The 23,216-nt window shown below is 53.7% G+C and overlaps 3 non-coding genes and 2 pseudogenes across 3 annotated transcripts; all 5 read left to right on the forward strand.

Annotated features, from left to right (window-relative positions):
• Nucleotides 1-55: 55 nt before the first annotated feature.
• LOC144669136 (U2 spliceosomal RNA) lies at nt 56-240 on the forward strand. The gene has a single exon (XR_013573610.1). It is a non-coding gene; the product is annotated as a U2 spliceosomal RNA (small nuclear RNA).
• Nucleotides 241-5,585: 5,345 nt separating this feature from the next.
• Nucleotides 5,586-5,767, forward strand: LOC144669246 (U2 spliceosomal RNA). Its single transcript, XR_013573650.1, has one exon. It is a non-coding gene; the product is annotated as a U2 spliceosomal RNA (small nuclear RNA).
• Nucleotides 5,768-13,484: 7,717 nt separating this feature from the next.
• Nucleotides 13,485-13,665, forward strand: LOC144669110 (U2 spliceosomal RNA; annotated as a pseudogene).
• A 3,843-nt stretch (nt 13,666-17,508) lies between these two features.
• LOC144669128 (U2 spliceosomal RNA) lies at nt 17,509-17,689 on the forward strand (annotated as a pseudogene).
• Nucleotides 17,690-23,034: 5,345 nt separating this feature from the next.
• On the forward strand, nt 23,035-23,216 carry LOC144669247 (U2 spliceosomal RNA). The gene has a single exon (XR_013573651.1). It is a non-coding gene; the product is annotated as a U2 spliceosomal RNA (small nuclear RNA).

A 23,216-nucleotide genomic window follows, 5' to 3' on the forward strand; every position in this document is an offset into this window, starting at 1 on the left:
TAATGTTGTTTTTGAAATGGTTTTGAATGTGATTGAAGATTTTTATGAATAAAGTATATTTTTACAAAAAAAAAAAAAAAAAAAAAATCTGTTCTTATCAGTTTAATATCTGATACGTCCCTTATCGGGGGACCATATATTAAATTGATTTTTGGAGCAGGGAGATGGAATAGGGGCTTGCTCCGACCACTCCATGCATCGACCCGGTATTGCAGTATCTCTGGGAATGGTGCACCACCCCTTTCCAGGGGATTTTCAATGCTAAAAATAGATTTCTTACAAACATCTGCTTTCTTTACTTTTCAACATGCACATCTTTCAAAACACAACTTTCTTTCTTTCTCATCGCTTCTCGGCCTCTTGGCTAAGATCAAGTGTTGCAGGAGCGACACCATGGTCCTGCCATGGCAAGGTCGGGATGGAAGGGCGAAAACCAATCGCAATCCGAATTCATACCGTGGGTTACCTATCACCGTCCGAGTCACGGTGAACCACAGCGACGAAGGAGGATCACCTATGGATCGGGGCTTCTTCACCAGGAGGATCCTGTTGAAGGCGTGCGGCTTCCAAGCTACGGAGATCTTCACCCTGCACGACTCCCGCAAAGGTGGTTATTTTGACGTGACGTTCAAGCAAGTGGCAGACTGCGTCCGGCTCCTGAGGGTGTTCGAGGAGAAGAGAGACCTGCCGGAGATGAAGATCCTGACGGCGGAGCCGCACTTTTCTCTGCCGTTGCAACGGGAACGTGAGGTGATGGTGCATGTGTACAACCCCTTCGTCCCTGTCGCCGACGTGGTCACCTTCCTCACCAGGTACTTCGATAAGGTGGGGAGCGGCACTGAGATTCGAGACGACTTGGGGATCTGGACAGGCAAACGCCTGTTTAAGGTCACGCTAAAGACCGATGGTAAGGGAGCCATTTTCCACCCTCCTTCCAGTTTCGCTATCGGGGGAAACCGTGGCTACCTGGTCTACGCTGGGCAACCCAAGCATTGTCGCTCATGCGGCAAGGCTGGTCATGTGGCGGCCAACTGCAGCGCCTCCCTCTGCAAGATCTGCAAACAGGAAGGGCACCAGACAAAAGACTGCAAACAGGCCAAGTGCTGCAACCTGTGTGGCGAGGCAAGTCACCTCTACAGGACCTGCCCCAAACGCTGCCGTACTTACGCACAGGCAGCCAAAGCCGACCACGGGGAAGCAGAAGAAATGTTCCGTGTCACTCCAACCACCAAGGCCCCCAGGGAGCTCAACGGGACAAAGGAGGACACAGAGAGAGACAAGGTGGAGAAAGAGATTGAGGCAACAGAGAGCCAATCAACAGCACTACCCCCTGAACCTTCCAGTCCTCAGGACAGCGAATCAATGGAGGAGGAGGCAGCAGTGGAAAAGCAGCAGGGGGAGTGGCGGACGGTGAAGAACAAGAAAAGTAAGAGGGAGCGAAGAAGAAGCAAAGGCGTTTCCCAGAGAAGCGGCAAGAGGCGTCTCCCATCCGACACGGATGACAAGGGCAGCAGCTCTTCGGATGAGGAAGTGCCAGAGCGGCACCGACAGAAGAGGCGGCAAAGCTCCAGGGCGTTGGAGGACGAGACACCCGAGCTCCAGAAAATTGGAGACAACAAGGAGACCAGCGCACCCCAACTTGGCCTGCAACCTGAGGAGGCCAGTGCACCACAGCCCCTGGAATCTGGGAGCAGTGAGGCAATCATCGCACCCCAGCTCCAGGAAGCCGGGAACAGCAACCCCCCAGAGGGGGTGAGTTTTGGAGAAGCTTCTCCAGCAAAGGTCATCTCAAAATCCGCTCACTACGTGAACCTCCAGATGCCACCGGAGCAGAACACGGCCAAGGAGATCTACCTCAGCCCATCCAAAGTGAAGGAATTTGAGCTCACTACGGGTATGAAGGAGCAGACTAAAGGTCTGGGACTCTCAGAGACAGTGGGTTTGGTAGGAGAATAAATGCTTTAATATGGGTTTAAAGATTGTATCCATAAATGTGCGTAGCATTAAATCTACTACGCGATGTGTTGCGACCTTGGACTACCTAGCCAAGGTCAAAGCTGACCTGTTGTTTCTGCAGGAGTGTGCGATACCGCACCTCAGCTCCTACAGGCAATGGTCACGATGGTGGTCCCACGGGCCATCGATCTGGTCGGGCGGAAACGACTCTCGTTCCTCCGGCCTGGGTATTCTGCTGCGGGGAGGCAACTTCACCGTCTCCGAGGTCAAGGAGGTGGTGGGCGGGCGACTCCTGGTAGCAGACGTAATGTACAAGAACGCTCCACTCCGGTTAATTAACGTGTACGGCCCGGCACAAGGGGCTGAGCGGCTGGAGGTTTTTCAGCATCTCCCACTGCTGCTGGCGACCTCCAGGCCGGTCATTCTGGGCGGGGACTTCAACTGCATCATCGATGCGGCTGGACGATCCGGCAGGGCCGGAAGCAGATTGGACGCTACGTCCAGATCCCTGATGGAAACAGTTAAGGATGCCAAGCTGCACGACGTCTTCAGCAACCCTGCAGACGGAGCGCAGCGTAGATACACCTGGTCGCGGCCAGACGGGTCCATTCGTTCCAGGATAGACTTCCTGTTTGTGTCCCGTGCATTCACAGTCAGATCCACCGAGGTCAAGCCGGTGTTCTTCTCTGACCACTGCCTCCTACTGGCGGACTGCCACTTGGAGGAAGACCTGAGGGTGGGCAGGGGGGCATGGAAGCTAAATGTGCAACTGCTGACCCCAGAGAACATTGAGGAGCTCAAGAGGGATTACAAAGGTTGGAGAACCGTGAAACCCCTCTTTGAGTCCCTGACACACTGGTGGGAAGTGATCAAGGGAAGCATCAAGAGGTTTTTCATCCGCAAAGGCACCCAGAAAGCTAGAAAGGAACAGAGGGAAATGTCCCGACTCCAGGAAAAGATGCAGAATCTGCTCCGGCTGCAGTCGATGGGGGTCGATGTCAAGGAGGAGCTCCAAGAGGTGAAGGGCCAGCAAGCCTCGCACTTTGCCTCGGAGGCCTCCAAGATCATCTTCCGTTCCAGAGTCCGCTCCGTGGAGCAGGATGAGACGTGCTCACGTTTCTTCTTCCAAAAGGTACACAGAGAGCGCTCTGTGATCAGCAGCCTGAAGGAAGAAGACGGCTCAGTAAAGTCATCACGGTCCGACATTCTGAGGATCAGCAAATCCTTTTATGCCGGTCTGTATGACGTGAAGCCCACGGACAGCACGGCCTCCCAGTCCTTCCTGTCCTCTATCACGGAGGTCTTAGACCACAGTACGCGGGAGAGCCTAGACAAACCGCTAACTCCTGACGAACTGACTAAGGCCCTCGAGTCCTTCGAGAAGAGTAAAACCCCCGGAAGCGACGGCCTGCCGGCGGAGTTGTATTCGGCTCTGTGGGACTTGATCGGCCCAGACCTGCTAGAAGTGTACGAGAGTATGCTCCTGGCCGGCAGCATGTCAGAATCCATGAGGAAAGGCATCATCACCCTCATCTACAAGCACAAGGGGGAAAGGGAGGAAATTAGAAATTGGCGACCCATTTCACTGTTGAATGTGGACTATAAGATTCTGTCCAAGGTCATCGCCAACCGGGTCAAATCCGCTCTGGAATTGGTGATTCACCCTGACCAGACCTGCTCTGTGCCAGGCAGGAAGATCTCTGACAGCCTGGCGCTGCTCAGGGATACGATTGCCTATGTACAGGACAGGGGCGTGGATACCTGCCTCATCAGCTTGGATCAGGAGAAGGCCTTTGACAGAATATCGCACACTTACATGGGGGATGTGCTCTCCAAAATGGGCTTTGGGGAGGGAATTCGAAATTGGATCCAACTGCTCTACACTAACATCAGTAGCGCAGTCTCAATCAATGGGTGGGAAACAGATAGCTTTCCGATCAAATCTGGAGTCAGGCAGGGCTGTCCTCTCTCGCCTGTCCTTTTCGTGTGCTGCATAGAACCCTTTGCCGAGTCCATCAGGAAGGATCCGGGCATAAGAGGAGTGACGATCCCAGGCAGTGGAGGCACTCAGGTAAAAGCCTCCCTGTACATGGACGACGTCGCCGTCTTCTGCTCGGATCCGCTGTCGGTGCGCAGACTGATGCACGTCTGCGACCAGTTCGAACTGGCCTCGGGAGCCAAGGTAAATCGTGGGAAGAGCGAGGCCATGTTCTTTGGGAAGTGGGCTGACCGATCCTTTGTCCCCTTCACTGTCAGGGCTGACGGCCTGAAGGTGCTGGGGATATGGTTCGGAGGGACCGGGGCATGCGTTAGAAACTGGAAGGAGCGAGTGGCTATGGTGAAAAGGAAACTGGGCATGTGGGAGCGACGCTCCCTCTCCATTGCGGGTAAGAACCTGGTCATCAGGTGTGAGGTACTCTCGCTGTTGCTGTACGTGGCGCAGGTCTGGCCCATTCCACACTCCTGCGCGATGGCGATCACTCGAGCCATCTTCCGCTTTATCTGGAGGTCGAAAATGGATCGTGTCTGCAGGGACGCGATGTACAAGCCTCTAGATAAAGGGGGAAAAAACGTGCCCAACATCGCCCTCATACTGATGGCCACCTTTGTGTGTGGCTGCATCAAGCGGTGCGTAGACCCTCAGTACGCAAACACCAAGTGTCACTACGTGCTGAGGTTCTACCTGTCCCCGGTGTTGCGAAGGATGGGTCTGGCCACGCTGCCGCGGAACGCTCCAAGTAGTTGGACCGTGCCGTACCACCTGTCCCTGGTGGAAAAATTTATGCAGAAAAACACCTTTGACCACAAGTCCATCAGGCAGTGGTCAGCACGTAACGTCCTAGAGGCCCTGAGGGATAAGGAGAGGGTGGACCCTGTGGGATGGTTCCCCGAGCAGACTGTCAAAGTCATTTGGCAGAATGCCTCATCGCCAGAACTTTCCAACAAGCACCAAGACGTAGCTTGGCTGGTGGTGAGAAAGGCCCTCCCCGTCAGATCCTTCCTACACGCCAGGAGTCTCACCCCCTCTGCACGATGCCCTCGAGGTGGCTGTGGTGGGGAAGAGACCGTTGTTCACCTCCTTGTGGATTGTGCCTTTGCAAAGAAAGTCTGGAGAGAGATGCAGTGGTTGCTGTCGAGGTTCATCCCGAGCAGTTCTGTGACACAGGACTCTGTGCTCTACGGGCTGTTCCCAGGGACACACACCGAGACAAACATCGACTGCAGCTGGAGGATCATCAACTCGGTGAAAGACGCGCTTTGGTCTGCCCGAAACTTGTTGGTCTTCCAGCACAAAGAGTTGTCCCCGACCGATTGTTGCGGACTGGCACAATCCAAAGTCCAGGACTACGTGCTGAGGGACGCACTAAAGCTTGGGGCAGCTGCCGCAAAGGCGCAATGGGGAAGGGTCGCTGTCTAAGACCTTTCTACCACAGCGCACCGAGAGACTGGGAACTGTTTAGAGCCCCTCGGGCTGTACAGATCAAAATGAAAGGCTGTAAATGACTGTAATATTGTTTGTACTGATGCACCTGGTGATACATTTTGTATAAGTTTAACCTGGATTGTACCCTTGTAATGTTGTTTTTGAAATGGTTTTGAATGTGATTGAAGATTTTTATGAATAAAGTATATTTTTACAAAAAAATAAAAAAAAAAATCTGTTCTTATCAGTTTAATATCTGATACGTCCCTTATCGGGGGACCATATATTAAATTGATTTTTGGAGCAGGGAGATGGAATAGGGGCTTGCTCCGCCCACTCCATGCATCGACCCGGTATTGCAGTATCTCTGGGAATGGTGCACCACCCCTTTCCAGGGGATTTTCAATGCTAAAAATAGATTTCTTACAAACATCTGCTTTCTTTACTTTTCAACATGCACATCTTTCAAAACACAACTTTCTTTCTTTCTCATCGCTTCTCGGCCTTTTGGCTAAGATCAAGTGTAGTGTTGCAGGGGCGACACCATGGTCCTGCCAAGGCAAGGTCGGGATGGAAGGGCGATAACCAATCGCAATCCGAATCCATACCGTGGGTTACCTATCACCGTCCGAGTCACGGTGAACCACAGCGACGAAGGAGGATCACCTATGGATCGGGGCTTCTTCACCAGGAGGATCCTGTTGAAGGCGTGCGGCTTCCATGCTACGGAGATCTTCACCCTGCACGACTCCCGCAAAGGCGGTTATTTTGACGTGACGTTCAAGCGAGTGGCAGACTGCGTCCGGCTCCTGAGGGCGTTCGAGGAGAAGAGAGACCTGCCGGAGATGAAGATCCTGACGGCGGAGCCGCACTTTTCTCTGCCGTTGCAACGGGAACGTGAGGTGATGGTGCATGTGTACAACCCCTTCGTCCCTGTCGCCGACGTGGTCACCTTCCTCACCAGGTACTTCGATAAGGTGGGGAGCGGCACCGAGATTCGAGACGACTTGGGGATCTGGACAGGCAAACGCCTGTTTAAGGTCACGCTAAAGACCGATGGTAAGGGAGCCATTTTCCACCCTCCTTCCAGTTTCGCAATCGGGGGAAACCGTGGCTACCTGGTCTACGCTGGGCAACCCAAGCATTGTCGCTCATGCGGCAAGGCTGGCCATGTGGCGGCCAAGTGCAGCGCCTCCCTCTGCAAGATCTGCAAACAGGAAGGGCACCAGACAAAAGACTGCAAACAGGCCAAGTGCTGCAACCTGTGTGGCGAGGCAAGTCACCTCTACAGGACCTGCCCCAAACGCTGCCGTACTTACGCACAGGCAGCCAAAGCCGACCAGGGGGAAGCAGAAGAAAGGTTCCGTGTCACTCCAACCACCAAGGCCCCCAGGGAGCTCAACGGGACAAAGGAGGACACAGAGAGAGACAAGGTGGAGAAAGAGATTGAGGCAACAGAGAGCCAATCAACAGCACTACCCCCTGAACCTTCCAGTCCTCAGGACAGCGAATCAATGGAGGAGGAGGCAGCAGTGGAAAAGCAGCAGGGGGAGTGGCGGACGGTGAAGAACAAGAAAAGTAAGAGGGAGCGAAGAAGAAGCAAAGGCGTTTCCCAGAGAAGCGGCAAGAGGCGTCTCCCATCCGACACGGATGACAAGGGCAGCAGCTCTTCGGATGAGGAAGTGCCAGAGCGGCACCGACAGAAGAGGCGGCAAAGCTCCAGGGCGTTGGAGGACGAGACACCCGAGCTCCAGAAAATTGGAGACAACAAGGAGCCCAGCGCACCCCAACTTTGCCTGCAACCTGAGGAGGCCAGTGCACCACAGCCCCTGGAATCTGGGAGCAGTGAGGCAATCATCGCACCCCAGCTCCAGGAAGCCGGGAACAGCAACACCCCAGAGGGGGTGAGTTTTGGAGAAGCTTCTCCAGCAAAGGTCATCTCAAAACCCGCTCACTACGTGAACCTCCAGATGCCACTGGAGCAGAACACGGCCAAGGAGATCTACCTCAGCCCATCCAAAGTGAAGGAATTTGAGCTCACTACGGGTATGAAGGAGCAGACTAAAGGTCTGGGACTCTCAGAGACAGTGGGTTTGGTAGGAGAATAAATGCTTTAATATGGGTTTAAAGATTGTATCCATAAATGTGCGTAGCATTAAATCTACTACGCGATGTGTTGCGACCTTGGACTACCTAGCCAAGGTCAAAGCTGACCTGTTGTTTCTGCAGGAGTGTGCGATACCGCACCTCAGCTCCTACAGGCAATGGTCACGATGGTGGTCCCACGGGCCATCGATCTGGTCGGGCGGAAACGACTCTCGTTCCTCCGGCCTGGGTATTCTGCTGCGGGGAGGCAACTTCACCGTCTCCGAGGTCAAGGAGGTGGTGGGCGGGCGACTCCTGGTAGCAGACGTAATGTACAAGAACGCTCCACTCCGGTTAATTAACGTGTACGGCCCGGCACAAGGGGCTGAGCGGCTGGAGGTTTTTCAGCAGCTCCCACTGCTGCTGGCGACCTCCAGGCCGGTCATTCTGGGCGGGGACTTCAACTGCATCATCGATGCGGCTGGACGATCCGGCAGGGCCGGAAGCAGATTGGACGCTACGTCCAGATCCCTGATGGAAACAGTTAAGGATGCCAAGCTGCACGACGTCTTCAGCAACCCTGCAGACGGAGCGCAGCGTAGATACACCTGGTCGCGGCCAGACGGGTCCATTCGTTCCAGGATAGACTTCCTCTTTGTGTCCCGTGCATTCACAGTCAGATCCACCGAGGTCAAGCCGGTGTTCTTCTCTGACCACTGCCTCCTACTGGCGGACTGCCACTTGGAGGAAGACCTGAGGGTGGGCAGGGGGGCATGGAAGCTAAATGTGCAACTGCTGACCCCAGAGAACATTGAGGAGCTCAAGAGGGATTACAAAGGTTGGAGAACCGTGAAACCCCTCTTTGAGTCCCTGACACACTGGTGGGAAGTGATCAAGGGAAGCATCAAGAGGTTTTTCATCCTCAAAGGCGCCCAGAAAGCTAGAAAGGAACAGAGGGAAATGTCCCGACTCCAGGAAAAGATGCAGAATCTGCTCCGGCTGCAGTCGATGGGGGTCGATGTCAAGGAGGAGCTCCAAGAGGTGAAGGGCCAGCAAGCCTCGCACTTTGCCTCGGAGGCCTCCAAGATCATCTTCCGTTCCAGAGTCCGCTCCGTGGAGCAGGATGAGACGTGCTCACGTTTCTTCTTCCAAAAGGTACACAGAGAGCGCTCTGTGATCAGCAGCCTGAAGGAAGAAGACGGCTCAGTAAAGTCATCACGGTCCGACATTCTGAGGATCAGCAAATCCTTTTATGCCGGACTGTATGACGTGAAGCCCACGGACAGCACGGCCTCCCAGTCCTTCCTGTCCTCTATCACGGAGGTCCTAGACCACAGTACGCGGGAGAGCCTAGACAAACCGCTAACTCCTGACGAACTGACTAAGGCCCTCGAGTCCTTCGAGAAGAGTAAAACCCCCGGAAGCGACGGCCTGCCGGCGGAGTTGTATTCGGCTCTGTGGGACTTGATCGGCCCAGACCTGCTAGAAGTGTACGAGAGTATGCTCCTGGCCGGCAGCATGTCAGAATCCATGAGGAAAGGCATCATCACCCTCATCTACAAGCACAAGGGGGAAAGGGAGGAAATTAGAAATTGGCGACCCATTTCACTGTTGAATGTGGACTATAAGATTCTGTCCAAGGTCATCGCCAACCGGGTCAAATCCGCTCTGGAATTGGTGATTCACCCTGACCAGACCTGCTCTGTGCCAGGCAGGAAGATCTCTGACAGCCTGGCGCTGCTCAGGGATACGATTGCCTATGTACAGGACAGGGGTGTGGATACCTGCCTCATCAGCTTGGATCAGGAGAAGGCCTTTGACAGAATATCGCACACCTACATGGGGGATGTGCTCTCCAAAATGGGCTTTGGGGAGGGAATTCGAAATTGGATCCAACTGCTCTACACTAACATCAGTAGCGCAGTCTCAATCAATGGGTGGGAAACAGATAGCTTTCCGATTAAATCTGGAGTCAGGCAGGGCTGCCCTCTCTCGCCTGTCCTTTTTGTGTGCTGCATAGAACCCTTTGCCGAGTCCATCAGGAAGGATCCGGGCATAAGAGGAGTGACGATCCCAGGCAGTGGAGGCACTCAGGTAAAAGCCTCCCTGTACATGGACGACGTCGCCGTCTTCTGCTCGGATCCGCTGTCGGTGCGCAGACTGATGCACGTCTGCGACCAGTTCGAACTGGCCTCGGGAGCCAAGGTAAATCGTGGGAAGAGCGAGGCCATGTTCTTTGGGAAGTGGGCTGACCGATCCTTTGTCCCCTTCACTGTCAGGGCTGACGGCCTGAAGGTGCTGGGGATATGGTTCGGAGGGACCGGGGCATGCGTTAGAAACTGGAAGGAGCGAGTGGCTATGGTGAAAAGGAAACTGGGCATGTGGGAGCGACGCTCCCTCTCCATTGCGGGTAAGAACCTGGTCATCAGGTGTGAGGTACTCTCGCTGTTGCTGTACGTGGCGCAGGTCTGGCCCATTCCACACTCCTGCGCGATGGCGATCACTCGAGCCATCTTCCGCTTTATCTGGAGGTCGAAAATGGATCGTGTCTGCAGGGACGCGATGTACAAGCCTCTAGATAAAGGGGGAAAAAACGTGCCCAACATCGCCCTCATACTGATGGCCACCTTTGTGTGCGGCTGCATCAAGCGGTGCGTAGACCCTCAGTACGCAAACACCAAGTGTCACTACGTGCTGAGGTTCTACCTGTCCCCGGTGTTGCGAAGGATGGGTCTGGCCACGCTGCCGCGGAACGCTCCAAGTAGTTGGACCGTGCCGTACCACCTGTCCCTGGTGGAAAAATTTATGCAGAAAAACACCTTTGACCACAAGTCCATCAGGCAGTGGTCAGCACGTAACGTCCTAGAGGCCCTGAGGGATAAGGAGAGGGTGGACCCTGTGGGATGGTTCCCCGAGCAGACTGTCAAAGTCATTTGGCAGAATGCCTCATCGCCAGAACTTTCCAACAAGCACCAAGACGTAGCTTGGCTGGTGGTGAGAAAGGCCCTCCCCGTCAGATCCTTCCTACACGCCAGGAGTCTCACCCCCTCTGCACGATGCCCTCGAGGTGGCTGTGGTGGGGAAGAGACCGTTGTTCACCTCCTTGTGGATTGTGCCTTTGCAAAGAAAGTCTGGAGAGAGATGCAGTGGTTGCTGTCGAGGTTCATCCCGAGCAGTTCTGTGACACAGGACTCTGTGCTCTACGGGCTGTTCCCAGGGACACACACCGAGACAAACATCAACTGCAGCTGGAGGATCATCAACTCGGTGAAAGACGCGCTTTGGTCTGCCCGAAACTTGTTGGTCTTCCAGCACAAAGATTTGTCCCCGACCGATTGTTGCGGACTGGCACAATCCAAAGTCCAGGACTACGTGCTGAGGGACGCACTAAAGCTTGGGGCAGCTGCCGCAAAGGCGCAATGGGGAAGGGTCGCTGTCTAAGACCTTTCTACCACAGCGCACCGAGAGACTGGGAACTGTTTAGAGCCCCTCGGGCTGTACAGATCAAAATGAAAGGCTGTAAATGACTGTAATATTGTTTGTACTGATGCACCTGGTGATACATTTTGTAAAAGTTTAACCTGGATTGTACCCTTGTAATGTTGTTTTTGAAATGGTTTTGAATGTGATTGAAGATTTTTATGAATAAAGTATATTTTTACAAAAAAAAAAAAAAAAAAAATCTGTGAGGTCCTAGACCACAGTACGCGGGAGAGCCTAGACAAACCGCTAACTCCTGACGAACTGACTAAGGCCCTCGAGTCCTTCGAGAAGAGTAAAACCCCTGGAAGCGACGGCCTGCCGGCGGAGTTGTATTCGGCTCTGTGGGACTTGATCGGCCCAGACCTGCTAGAAGTGTACGAGAGTATGCTCCTGGCCGGCAGCATGTCAGAATCCATGAGGAAAGGCATCATCACCCTCATCTACAAGCACAAGGGGGAAAGGGAGGAAATTAGAAATTGGCGACCCATTTCACTGTTGAATGTGGACTATAAGATTCTGTCCAAGGTCATCGCCAACCGGGTCAAATCCGCTCTGGAATTGGTGATTCACCCTGACCAGACCTGCTCTGTGCCAGGCAGGAAGATCTCTGACAGCCTGGCGCTGCTCAGGGATACGATTGCCTATGTACAGGACAGGGGTGTGGATACCTGCCTCATCAGCTTGGATCAGGAGAAGGCCTTTGACAGAATATCGCACACCTACATGGGGGATGTGCTCTCCAAAATGGGCTTTGGGGAGGGAATTCGAAATTGGATCCAACTGCTCTACACTAACATCAGTAGCGCAGTCTCAATCAATGGGTGGGAAACAGATAGCTTTCCCATTAAATCTGGAGTCAGGCAGGGCTGTCCTCTCTCGCCTGTCCTTTTCGTGTGCTGCATAGAACCCTTTGCCGAGTCCATCAGGAAGGATCCGGGCATAAGAGGAGTGACGATCCCAGGCAGTGGAGGCACTCAGGTAAAAGCCTCCCTGTACATGGACGACGTCGCCGTCTTCTGCTCGGATCCGCTGTCGGTGCGCAGACTGATGCACGTCTGCGACCAGTTCGAACTGGCCTCGGGAGCCAAGGTAAATCGTGGGAAGAGCGAGGCCATGTTCTTTGGGAAGTGGGCTGACCGATCCTTTGTCCCCTTCACTGTCAGGGCTGACGGCCTGAAGGTGCTGGGGATATGGTTCGGAGGGACCGGGGCATGCGTTAGAAACTGGAAGGAGCGAGTGGCTATGGTGAAAAGGAAACTGGGCATGTGGGAGCGACGCTCCCTCTCCATTGCGGGTAAGAACCTGGTCATCAGGTGTGAGGTACTCTCGCTGTTGCTGTACGTGGCGCAGGTCTGGCCCATTCCACACTCCTGCGCGATGGCGATCACTCGAGCCATCTTCCGCTTTATCTGGAGGTCGAAAATGGATCGTGTCTGCAGGGACGCGATGTACAAGCCTCTAGATAAAGGGGGAAAAAACGTGCCCAACATCGCCCTCATACTGATGGCCACCTTTGTGTGTGGCTGCATCAAGCGGTGCGTAGACCCTCAGTACGCAAACACCAAGTGCCACTACGTGCTGAGGTTCTACCTGTCCCCGGTGTTGCGAAGGATGGGTCTGGCCACGCTGCCGCGGAACGCTCCAAGTAGTTGGACCGTGCCGTACCACCTGTCCCTGGTGGAAAAATTTATGCGGAAAAACACCTTTGACCACAAGTCCATCAGGCAGTGGTCAGCACGTAACGTCCTAGAGGCCCTAAGGGATAAGGAGAGGGTGGACCCTGTGGGATGGTTCCCCGAGCAGACTGTCAAAGTCATTTGGCAGAATGCCTCATCGCCAGAACTTTCCAACAAGCACCAAGACGTAGCTTGGCTGGTGGTGAGAAAGGCCCTCCCCGTCAGATCCTTCCTACACGCCAGGAGTCTCACCCCCTCTGCACGATGCCCTCGAGGTGGCTGTGGTGGGGAAGAGACCGTTGTTCACCTCCTTGTGGATTGTGCCTTTGCAAAGAAAGTCTGGAGAGAGATGCAGTGGTTGCTGTCGAGGTTCATCCCGAGCAGTTCTGTGACACAGGACTCTGTGCTCTACGGGCTGTTCCCAGGGACACACACCGAGACAAACATCAACTGCAGCTGGAGGATCATCAACTCGGTGAAAGAGGCGCTTTGGTCTGCCCGAAACTTGTTGGTCTTCCAGCACAAAGAGTTGTCCCCGACTGATTGTTGCGGACTGGCACAATCCAAAGTCCAGGACTACGTGCTGAGGGACGCACTAAAGCTTGGGGCAGCTGCCGCAAAGGCGCAATGGGGAAGGGTCGCTGTCTAAGACCTTTCTACCACAGCGCACCGAGAGACTGGGAACTGTTTAGAGCCCCTCGGGCTGTACAGATCAAAATGAAAGGCTGTAAATGATTGTAATATTGTTTGTACTGATGCACCTGGTGATACATTTTGTAAAAGTTTAACCTGGATTGTACCCTTGTAATGTTGTTTTTGAAATGGTTTTGAATGTGATTGAAGATTTTTATGAATAAAGTATATTTTTACAAAAAAAAAAAAAAAAAATCTGTTCTTATCAGTTTAATATCTGATACGTCCCTTATCTGGGGACCATATATTAAATTGATTTTTGGAGCAGGGAGATGGAGTAGGGGCTTGCTCCGTCCACTCCACGCATCAACCCGGTATTGCAGTATCTCTGGGAATGGTGCACCACCCCTTTCCAGGGGATTTTCAATGCTAAAAATAGATTTCTTACAAACATCTGCTTTCTTTACTTTTCAACATGCACATCTTTCAAAACACAACTTTCTTTCTTTCTCATCGCTTCTCGGCCTTTTGGCTAAGAAGGAATTTGAGCTCACTACGGGTATGAAGGAGCAGACTAAAGGTCTGGGACTCTCAGAGACAGTGGGTTTGGTAGGAGAATAAATGCTTTAATATGGGTTTAAAGATTGTATCCATAAATGTGCGTAGCATTAAATCTACTACGCGATGTGTTGCGACCTTGGACTACCTAGCCAAGGTCAAAGCTGACCTGTTGTTTCTGCAGGAGTGTGCGATACCGCACCTCAGCTCCTACAGGCAATGGTCACGATGGTGGTCCCACGGGCCATCGATCTGGTCGGGCGGAAACGACTCTCGTTCCTCCGGCCTGGGTATTCTGCTGCGGGGAGGCAATTTCACCGTCTCCGAGGTCAAGGAGGTGGTGGGCGGGCGACTCCTGGTAGCAGACGTAATGTACAAGAACGCTCCACTCCGGTTAATTAACGTGTACGGCCCGGCACAAGGGGCTGAGCGGCTGGAGGTTTTTCAGCAGCTCCCACTGCTGCTGGCGACCTCCAGGCCGGTCATTCTGGGCGGGGACTTCAACTGCATCATCGATGCGGCTGGACGATCCGGCAGGGCCGGAAGCAGATTGGACGCTACGTCCAGATCCCTGATGGAAACAGTTAAGGATGCCAAGCTGCACGACGTCTTCAGCAACCCTGCAGACGGAGCGCAGCGTAGATACACCTGGTCGCGGCCAGACGGGTCCATTCGTTCCAGGATAGACTTCCTGTTTGTGTCCCGTGCATTCACAGTCAGATCCACCGAGGTCAAGCCGGTGTTCTTCTCTGACCACTGCCTCCTACTGGCGGACTGCCACTTGGAGGAAGACCTGAGGGTGGGCAGGGGGGCATGGAAGCTAAATGTGCAACTGCTGACCCCAGAGAACATTGAGGAGCTCAAGAGGGATTACAAAGGTTGGAGAACCGTGAAACCCCTCTTTGAGTCCCTGACACACTGGTGGGAAGTGATCAAGGGAAGCATCAAGAGGTTTTTCATCCTCAAAGGCACCCAGAAAGCTAGAAAGGAACAGAGGGAAATGTCCCGACTCCAGGAAAAGATGCAGAATCTGCTCCGGCTGCAGTCGATGGGGGTCGATGTCAAGGAGGAGCTCCAAGAGGTGAAGGGCCAGCAAGCCTCACACTTTGCCTCGGAGGCCTCCAAGATCATCTTCCGTTCCAGAGTCCGCTCCGTGGAGCAGGATGAGACGTGCTCACGTTTCTTCTTCCAAAAGGTACACAGAGAGCGCTCTGTGATCAGCAGCCTGAAGGAAGAAGACGGCTCAGTAAAGTCATCACGGTCCGACATTCTGAGGATCAGCAAATCCTTTTATGCCGGACTGTATGACGTGAAGCCCACGGACAGCACGGCCTCCCAGTCCTTCCTGTCCTCTATCACGGAGGTCCTAGACCACAGTACGCGGGAGAGCCTAGACAAACCGCTAACTCCTGACGAACTGACTAAGGCCCTCGAGTCCTTCGAGAAGAGTAAAACCCCCGGAAGCGACGGCCTGCCGGCGGAGTTGTATTCGGCTCTGTGGGACTTGATCGGCCCAGACCTGCTAGAAGTGTACGAGAGTATGCTCCTGGCCGGCAGCATGTCAGAATCCATGAGGAAAGGCATCATCACCCTCATCTACAAGCACAAGGGGGAAAGGGAGGAAATTAGAAATTGGCGACCCATTTCACTGTTGAATATGGACTATAAGATTCTGTCCAAGGTCATCGCCAACCGGGTCAAATCCGCTCTGGAATTGGTGATTCACCCTGACCAGACCTGCTCTGTGCCAGGCAGGAAGATCTCTGACAGCCTGGCGCTGCTCAGGGATACGATTGCCTATGTACAGGACAGGGGTGTGGATACCTGCCTCATCAGCTTGGATCAGGAGAAGGCCTTTGACAGAATATCGCACACCTACATGGGGGATGTGCTCTCCAAAATGGGCTTTGGGGAGGGAATTCGAAATTGGATCCAACTGCTCTACACTAACATCAGTAGCGCAGTCTCAATCAATGGGTGGGAAACAGATAGCTTTCCAATTAAATCTGGAGTCAGGCAGGGCTGCCCTCTCTCGCCTGTCCTTTTCGTGTGCTGCATAGAACCCTTTGCCGAGTCCATCAGGAAGGATCCGGGCATAAGAGGAGTGACGATCCCAGGCAGTGGAGGCACTCAGGTAAAAGCCTCCCTGTACATGGACGACGTCGCCGTCTTCTGCTCGGATCCGCTGTCGGTGCGCAGACTGATGCACGTCTGCGACCAGTTCGAACTGGCCTCGGGAGCCAAGGTAAATCGTGGGAAGAGCGAGGCCATGTTCTTTGGGAACTGGGCTGACCGATCCTTTGTCCCCTTCACTGTCAGGGCTGACGGCCTGAAGGTGCTGGGGATATGGTTCGGAGGGACCGGGGCATGCGTTAGAAACTGGAAGGAGCGAGTGGCTATGGTGAAAAGGAAACTGGGCATGTGGGAGCGACGCTCCCTCTCCATTGCGGGTAAGAACCTGGTCATCAGGTGTGAGGTACTCTCGCTGTTGCTGTACGTGGCGCAGGTCTGGCCCATTCCACACTCCTGCGCGATGGCGATCACTCGAGCCATCTTCCGCTTTATCTGGAGGTCGAAAATGGATCGTGTCTGCAGGGACGCGATGTACAAGCCTCTAGATAAAGGGGGAAAAAACGTGCCCAACATCGCCCTCATACTGATGGCCACCTTTGTGTGTGGCTGCATCAAGCGGTGCGTAGACCCTCAGTACGCAAACACCAAGTGTCACTACGTGCTGAGGTTCTACCTGTCCCCGGTGTTGCGAAGGATGGGTCTGGCCACGCTGCCGCGGAACGCTCCAAGTAGTTGGACCGTGCCGTACCACCTGTCCCTGGTGGAAAAATTTATGCAGAAAAACACCTTTGACCACAAGTCCATCAGGCAGTGGTCAGCACGTAACGTCCTAGAGGCCCTGAGGGATAAGGAGAGGGTGGACCCTGTGGGATGGTTCCCCGAGCAGACTGTCAAAGTCATTTGGCAGAATGCCTCATCGCCAGAACTTTCCAACAAGCACCAAGACGTAGCTTGGCTGGTGGTGAGAAAGGCCCTCCCCGTCAGATCCTTCCTACACGCCAGGAGTCTCACCCCCTCTGCACGATGCCCTCGAGGTGGCTGTGGTGGGGAAGAGACCGTTGTTCACCTCCTTGTGGATTGTGCCTTTGCAAAGAAAGTCTGGAGAGAGATGCAGTGGTTGCTGTCGAGGTTCATCCCGAGCAGTTCTGTGACACAGGACTCTGTGCTCTACGGGCTGTTCCCAGGGACACACACCGAGACAAACATCGACTGCAGCTGGAGGATCATCAACTCGGTGAAAGACGCGCTTTGGTCTGCCCGAAACTTGTTGGTCTTCCAGCACAAAGAGTTGTCCCCGACCGATTGTTGCGGACTGGCACAATCCAAAGTCCAGGACTACGTGCTGAGGGACGCACTAAAGCTTGGGGCAGCTGCCGCAAAGGCGCAATGGGGAAGGGTCGCTGTCTAAGACCTTTCTACCACAGCGCACCGAGAGACTGGGAACTGTTTAGAGCCCCTCGGGCTGTACAGATCAAAATGAAAGGCTGTAAATGATTGTAATATTGTTTGTACTGATGCACCTGGTGATACATTTTGTAAAAGTTTAACCTGGATTGTACCCTTGTAATGTTGTTTTTGAAATGGTTTTGAATGTGATTGAAGATTTTTTATGAATAAAGTATATTTTTACAAAAAAAAAAAAAAAAAATCTGTTCTTATCAGTTTAATATCTGATATGTCCCTTATCGGGGGACCATATATTAAATTGATTTTTGGAGCAGGGAGATGGAATAGGGGCTTGCTCCGACCACTCCATGCATCGACCCGGTATTGCAGTATCTCTGGGAATGGTGCACCACCCCTTTCCAGGGGATTTTCAATGCTAAAAATAGATTTCTTACAAACATCTGCTTTCTTTACTTTTCAACATGCACATCTTTCAAAACACAACTTTCTTTCTTTCTCATCGCTTCTCGGCCTCTTGGCTAAGATCAAGTGTTGCAGGAGCGACACCATGGTCCTGCCATGGCAAGGTCGGGATGGAAGGGCGAAAACCAATCGCAATCCGAATTCATACCGTGGGTTACCTATCACCGTCCGAGTCACGGTGAACCACAGCGACGAAGGAGGATCACCTATGGATCGGGGCTTCTTCACCAGGAGGATCCTGTTGAAGGCGTGCGGCTTCCAAGCTACGGAGATCTTCACCCTGCACGACTCCCGCAAAGGTGGTTATTTCGACGTCACGTTCAAGCAAGTGGCAGACTGCGTCCGGCTCCTGAGGGTGTTCGAGGAGAAGAGAGACCTGCCGGAGATGAAGATCCTGACGGCGGAGCCGCACTTTTCTCTGCCGTTGCAACGGGAACGTGAGGTGATGGTGCATGTGTACAACCCCTTCGTCCCTGTCGCCGACGTGGTCACCTTCCTCACCAGGTACTTCGATAAGGTGGGGAGCGGCACCGAGATTCGAGACGACTTGGGGATCTGGACAGGCAAACGCCTGTTTAAGGTCACGCTAAAGACCGATGGTAAGGGAGCCATTTTCCACCCTCCTTCCAGTTTCGCAATCGGGGGAAACCGTGGCTACCTGGTCTACGCTGGGCAACCCAAGCATTGCCGCTCATGCGGCAAGGCTGGTCATGTGGCGGCCAACTGCAGCGCCTCCCTCTGCAAGATCTGCAAACAGGAAGGGCACCAGACAAAAGACTGCAAACAGGCCAAGTGCTGCAACCTGTGTGGCGAGGCAAGTCACCTCTACAGGACCTGCCCCAAACGCTGCCGTACTTACGCACAGGCAGCCAAAGCCGACCACGGGGAAGCAGAAGAAATGTTCCGTGTCACTCCAACCACCAAGGCCCCCAGGGAGCTCAACGGGACAAAGGAGGACACAGAGAGAGACAAGGTGGAGAAAGAGATTGAGGCAACAGAGAGCCAATCAACAGCACCACCCCCTGAACCTTCCAGTCCTCAGGACAGCGAATCAATGGAGGAGGAGGCAGCAGTGGAAAAGCAGCAGGGGGAGTGGCGGACGGTGAAGAACAAGAAAAGTAAGAGGGAGCGAAGAAGAAGCAAAGGCGTTTCCCAGAGAAGCGGCAAGAGGCGTCTCCCATCCGACACGGATGACAAGGGCAGCAGCTCTTCGGATGAGGAAGTGCCAGAGCGGCACCGACAGAAGAGGCGGCAAAGCTCCAGGGCGTTGGAGGACGAGACACCCGAGCTCCAGAAAATTGGAGACAACAAGGAGACCAACGCACCCCAACTTTGCCTGCAACCTGAGGAGGCCAGTGCACCACAGCCCCTGGAATCTGGGAGCAGTGAGGCAATCATCGCACCCCAGCTCCAGGAAGCCGGGAACAGCAACCCCCCAGAGGGGGTGAGTTTTGGAGAAGCTTCTCCAGCAAAGGTCATCTCAAAATCCGCTCACTACGTGAACCTCCAGATGCCACTGGAGCAGAACACGGCCAAGGAGATCTACCTCAGCCCATCCAAAGTGAAGGAATTTGAGCTCACTACGGGTATGAAGGAGCAGACTAAAGGTCTGGGACTCTCAGAGACAGTGGGTTTGGTAGGAGAATAAATGCTTTAATATGGGTTTAAAGATTGTATCCATAAATGTGCGTAGCATTAAATCTACTACGCGATGTGTTGCGACCTTGGACTACCTAGCCAAGGTCAAAGCTGACCTGTTGTTTCTGCAGGAGTGTGCGATACCGCACCTCAGCTCCTACAGGCAATGGTCACGATGGTGGTCCCACGGGCCATCGATCTGGTCGGGCGGAAACGACTCTCGTTCCTCCGGCCTGGGTATTCTGCTGCGGGGAGGCAACTTCACCGTCTCCGAGGTCAAGGAGGTGGTGGGCGGGCGACTCCTGGTAGCAGACGTAATGTACAAGAACGCTCCACTCCGGTTAATTAACGTGTACGGCCCGGCACAAGGGGCTGAGCGGCTGGAGGTTTTTCAGCAGCTCCCACTGCTGCTGGCGACCTCCAGGCCGGTCATTCTGGGCGGGGACTTCAACTGCATCATCGATGCGGCTGGACGATCCGGCAGGGCCGGAAGCAGATTGGACGCTACGTCCAGATCCCTGATGGAAACAGTTAAGGATGCCAAGCTGCACGACGTCTTCAGCAACCCTGCAGACGGAGCGCAGCGTAGATACACCTGGTCGCGGCCAGACGGGTCCATTCGTTCCAGGATAGACTTCCTGTTTGTGTCCCGTGCATTCACAGTCAGATCCACCGAGGTCAAGCCGGTGTTCTTCTCTGACCACTGCCTCCTACTGGCGGACTGCCACTTGGAGGAAGACCTGAGGGTGGGCAGGGGGGCATGGAAGCTAAATGTGCAACTGCTGACCCCAGAGAACATTGAGGAGCTCAAGAGGGATTACAAAGGTTGGAGAACCGTGAAACCCCTCTTTGAGTCCCTGACACACTGGTGGGAAGTGATCAAGGGAAGCATCAAGAGGTTTTTCATCCTCAAAGGCACCCAGAAAGCTAGAAAGGAACAGAGGGAAATGTCCCGACTCCAGGAAAAGATGCAGAATCTGCTCCGGCTGCGGTCGATGGGGGTCGATGTCAAGGAGGAGCTCCAAGAGGTGAAGGGCCAGCAAGCCTCGCACTTTGCCTCGGAGGCCTCCAAGATCATCTTCCGTTCCAGAGTCCGCTCCGTGGAGCAGGATGAGACGTGCTCACGTTTCTTCTTCCAAAAGGTACACAGAGAGCGCTCTGTGATCAGCAGCCTGAAGGAAGAAGACGGCTCAGTAAAGTCATCACGGTCCGACATTCTGAGGATCAGCAAATCCTTTTATGCCGGACTGTATGACGTGAAGCCCACGGACAGCACGGCCTCCCAGTCCTTCCTGTCCTCTATCACGGAGGTCCTAGACCACAGTACGCGGGAGAGCCTAGACAAACCGCTAACTCCTGACGAACTGACTAAGGCCCTCGAGTCCTTCGAGAAGAGTAAAACCCCCGGAAGCGACGGCCTGCCGGCGGAGTTGTATTCGGCTCTGTGGGACTTGATCGGCCCAGACCTGCTAGAAGTGTACGAGAGTATGCTCCTGGCCGGCAGCATGTCAGAATCCATGAGGAAAGGCATCATCACCCTCATCTACAAGCACAAGGGGGAAAGGGAGGAAATTAGAAATTGGCGACCCATTTCACTGTTGAATATGGACTATAAGATTCTGTCCAAGGTCATCGCCAACCGGGTCAAATCCGCTCTGGAATTGGTGATTCACCCTGACCAGACCTGCTCTGTGCCAGGCAGGAAGATCTCTGACAGCCTGGCGCTGCTCAGGGATACGATTGCCTATGTACAGGACAGGGGTGTGGATACCTGCCTCATCAGCTTGGATCAGGAGAAGGCCTTTGACAGAATATCGCACACTTACATGGGGGATGTGCTCTCCAAAATGGGCTTTGGGGAGGGAATTCGAAATTGGATCCAACTGCTCTACACTAACATCAGTAGCGCAGTCTCAATCAATGGGTGGGAAACAGATAGCTTTCCGATCAAATCTGGAGTCAGGCAGGGCTGTCCTCTCTCGCCTGTCCTTTTCGTGTGCTGCATAGAACCCTTTGCCGAGTCCATCAGGAAGGATCCGGGCATAAGAGGAGTGACGATCCCAGGCAGTGGAGGCACTCAGGTAAAAGCCTCCCTGTACATGGACGACGTCGCCGTCTTCTGCTCGGATCCGCTGTCGGTGCGCAGACTGATGCACGTCTGCGACCAGTTCGAACTGGCCTCGGGAGCCAAGGTAAATCGTGGGAAGAGCGAGGCCATGTTCTTTGGGAACTGGGCTGACCGATCCTTTGTCCCCTTCACTGTCAGGGCTGACGGCCTGAAGGTGCTGGGGATATGGTTCGGAGGGACCGGGGCATGCGTTAGAAACTGGAAGGAGCGAGTGGCTATGGTGAAAAGGAAACTGGGCATGTGGGAGCGACGCTCCCTCTCCATTGCGGGTAAGAACCTGGTCATCAGGTGTGAGGTACTCTCGCTGTTGCTGTACGTGGCGCAGGTCTGGCCCATTCCACACTCCTGCGCGATGGCGATCACTCGAGCCATCTTCCGCTTTATCTGGAGGTCGAAAATGGATCGTGTCTGCAGGGACGCGATGTACAAGCCTCTAGATAAAGGGGGAAAAAACGTGCCCAACATCGCCCTCATACTGATGGCCACCTTTGTGTGTGGCTGCATCAAGCGGTGCGTAGACCCTCAGTACGCAAACACCAAGTGTCACTACGTGCTGAGGTTCTACCTGTCCCCGGTGTTGCGAAGGATGGGTCTGGCCACGCTGCCGCGGAACGCTCCAAGTAGTTGGACCGTGCCGTACCACCTGTCCCTGGTGGAAAAATTTATGCAGAAAAACACCTTTGACCACAAGTCCATCAGGCAGTGGTCAGCACGTAACGTCCTAGAGGCCCTGAGGGATAAGGAGAGGGTGGACCCTGTGGGATGGTTCCCCGAGCAGACTGTCAAAGTCATTTGGCAGAATGCCTCATCGCCAGAACTTTCCAACAAGCACCAAGACGTAGCTTGGCTGGTGGTGAGAAAGGCCCTCCCCGTCAGATCCTTCCTACACGCCAGGAGTCTCACCCCCTCTGCACGATGCCCTCGAGGTGGCTGTGGTGGGGAAGAGACCGTTGTTCACCTCCTTGTGGATTGTGCCTTTGCAAAGAAAGTCTGGAGAGAGATGCAGTGGTTGCTGTCGAGGTTCATCCCGAGCAGTTCTGTGACACAGGACTCTGTGCTCTACGGGCTGTTCCCAGGGACACACACCGAGACAAACATCGACTGCAGCTGGAGGATCATCAACTCGGTGAAAGACGCGCTTTGGTCTGCCCGAAACTTGTTGGTCTTCCAGCACAAAGAGTTGTCCCCGACCGATTGTTGCGGACTGGCACAATCCAAAGTCCAGGACTACGTGCTGAGGGACGCACTAAAGCTTGGGGCAGCTGCCGCAAAGGCGCAATGGGGAAGGGTCGCTGTCTAAGACCTTTCTACCACAGCGCACCGAGAGACTGGGAACTGTTTAGAGCCCCTCGGGCTGTACAGATCAAAATGAAAGGCTGTAAATGACTGTAATATTGTTTGTACTGATGCACCTGGTGATACATTTTGTATAAGTTTAACCTGGATTGTACCCTTGTAATGTTGTTTTTGAAATGGTTTTGAATGTGATTGAAGATTTTTATGAATAAAGTATATTTTTACAAAAAAATAAAAAAAAAAATCTGTTCTTATCAGTTTAATATCTGATACGTCCCTTATCGGGGGACCATATATTAAATTGATTTTTGGAGCAGGGAGATGGAATAGGGGCTTGCTCCGCCCACTCCATGCATCGACCCGGTATTGCAGTATCTCTGGGAATGGTGCACCACCC

Source organism: Cetorhinus maximus, chromosome 28, assembly GCF_964194155.1.
Source record: "Cetorhinus maximus chromosome 28, sCetMax3.hap1.1, whole genome shotgun sequence".
NCBI classification, from domain to species: Eukaryota; Metazoa; Chordata; class Chondrichthyes; order Lamniformes; family Cetorhinidae; genus Cetorhinus; species Cetorhinus maximus.